At 48.9% G+C, this 2,500-nt stretch overlaps 1 protein-coding gene across 1 annotated transcript in view; it reads right to left on the bottom strand.

The window, feature by feature from the left end:
• The window catches only part of arhgap21b (Rho GTPase activating protein 21b), a 57,229-nt gene that overhangs the window by 25,640 nt on the left and 29,089 nt on the right, over nt 1-2,500 (bottom strand). The gene's annotated exons all lie outside the window — the stretch shown is intronic.

The raw sequence follows: 2,500 nt of genomic DNA, 5'->3' as shown, positions 1-2,500 counted from the left end.
GGGCTGAAACAATTTACTGTGCTTCAGACCCGGGGACAGTGCTGCACGCAGGCTGCATGCGCTGGGTCAAAGAGAGAGAAAGAGAAGAGAAAAGCAGAGAGGGGGAGAGAAAATACATTTAAAGAAGAAAAAAGGAAAGCACTAAACTTTCACCACACCCCTGCTGTGTTCACGTTAGGAGCGGCACAGCGGGATCTTGGCTTGTTATAAAAAATGATGGCCTCCAAAGAGTGATTTTTGTCTATTAATAGCTGTTTCAGTGACTGTTTGTGGAGGCACTGTTACCCCCACAGCCTTACAGCACGGCTCACTACCTACCCCACTGGCACAGACCTGTTGTGCTGGCTTGGCCTATTGGGACCAAGAGGAGTCACTCGGGGACAGAACGCTTCCCCTTTCAGAGAGAGAGAGAGTACAAAGTAGGCCAGAGTGTTTTTATGAGTCTGTCAGTGCAAGAAGTAAAAAGGGGAGACATCACACAGACAAACTTGTAGGCGGCCCAAAGTGATTCTGTAGCTGGCCTTCATAAGCCAACTTTGGTGTATTGTTTAAGGGTGAAGGACTGCCCAGGTGTGAGGGGGGCAATGCAAGACTGTTCCACCGGTTACCGACAACCACAGGCTGCATATCTGGGAAACCAGAGCGTTTAAATAACACCACACTGTGCTTCCAGTTGAGCAGTAGAGATAGATGAGACATGTTAATTAGCACAGTGACAGAGCATAACTCTGGAGCTGGCAACCCAGATTTACACTCAGTATTTCAAAGGGGACAGCATGGAGTTTGTAAACACAACACCTTCTCTCGCTACGGCTTCACTGGGCTTCAAGAGTCCCCAGTCAAATGAGCCAGACTATATTAAAGACTCAGAGCCTCAATACCAGACCCAGGGAATTAAAGGTACAGTCTACAATTCTGGTGAAGTTCCACCTCAACAGCCAAAGTACAACCCTTGCTTCCATTCTTCTGATGCAACACGGCTGGTTACAAATATGTATGCCTGAGTCCGAGCAGCTAAGCTTCCAGTTTACAGAGACTGTGACTGTGTACAAAGACTGTGTACAAAACACCAAAGAATATTTCCAGAGCAAACAGACCATATGGGACAATTAAGTATATTGGTTTAGAATCACAGATGACCTTTAAGAACGGCCTGCACCCTGTGGCATCAGGGTTCATGGGACCTCCTAGAGTCTGAATCTCACACACCGCACTATGCCATGTCCTACACATTGTAGCACCTGAGCAGAAACCTAACGAAGTGGCAAAGTGGTGTGTCCTGGTGTTTCATGTTAGACAGGCTGTCCGCAGGCGAGTTATAATGAGAAAAAGACCCATATTCATAAACTGCTGCGTGAGCGAGGGCACCCAAATCTGGCAGGAAGACTGGGACTTGCAAACTGGAGTCCAGGGCTGATAGCAGTATAGAGGCCCAAGAGGAGGAGAAGCTGGGCCTGACCAAGTCTCTGAAGCCGGACAAGCGCCCATATGCCAAGCTCCTGCTGGCATTACCCGAGACAGCCTGCCATGGGCATAACACAGCTAGTGGGTCCAACAGCACCGACCAATCACTTCACTGGCAATCTAAAAGGCACTACAGCGAGGTGTTGAAGTGAATCTTTTGAAAGCCTGGGATCGCCGAGACAGGAAGGTTGCATAACAGAACAGCCCTTGCTGAATTTCCTCCAGATGTTAGGACTGAAGAGAATATTTTTCCCTCAAACACTTCAGCTTACACCCCCTCTACCCCTCTAAATATGAAGGGATGCGGAGAGGGTAGAGAACAATTTCTCTGTGAGGCCAGAGGAGCCATTTACAAAACTTTCCTAATGAAGATGCAGGATATGCGCTTGCAGCTGGGAGCATATAAAGTTAAGAACCAAAACCACATTTCTGTAACTGAAACAGGGTCATTTTGAGTGACTGTGAGCCAACAAAAAGGCATTGTGAAGAATCAGCAAAAGACTTACTGAAACAGACCGTTGACTTCTGAGAAAGGAATGACGCTGCGCATCATAAGACCGGGTGAGAGAGCGAGAGAGCGGGCGAGCAAGCGCAGAAAGTTTTGGAGCAGCGAAATGTGAAGTGTCCTCCAGCAGCAGCAGGGCCCATATTGAGGTCAGCTGTGATTGAGCTCCAGCACTGAAGGACGAGCTCCGGCTGCAGTGGCCTCGTTAGGAGCCCCAGATAGAGCTCCAAGGTGCGGAGGGAGAGAGGAGAGGGGTGGGGGGGCAGCCAGTCCTCTCTCCTCACATGTCTCAGATGTTCTAGCACGCTCACGGGACGAGCAGGCCACTGCAGCCTACCCTTTAGTGGAGGCCACTCTGGGACCATCATGAAATGGGCTTCAGGTTATTTTACAGTGGTTTGGAGGACAGTCCACAAAAGGCCAGGCGGACAGCAGTAACTTTAACGATGGACTGAGGGCATCATTACATGTTCATGTTACCTCATCTAAAGGTTTGTATATATGACAAGACCTGCAAGTGCACAACTGAAG

The sequence above is a fragment of the Alosa pseudoharengus genome, unplaced genomic scaffold (genome assembly GCF_046254945.1).
Source record: "Alosa pseudoharengus isolate Yale_2024_CS ecotype anadromous, Long Island Sound unplaced genomic scaffold, YU_APseudo_1.1 YU_APseudo_1.1_scf_2, whole genome shotgun sequence".
Lineage (NCBI taxonomy): Eukaryota > Metazoa > Chordata > Actinopteri > Clupeiformes > Clupeidae > Alosa > Alosa pseudoharengus.
The sequence above is the reverse complement of the archived record's forward strand: the minus strand, read 5'-3'. Positions and strand labels throughout refer to the sequence as shown.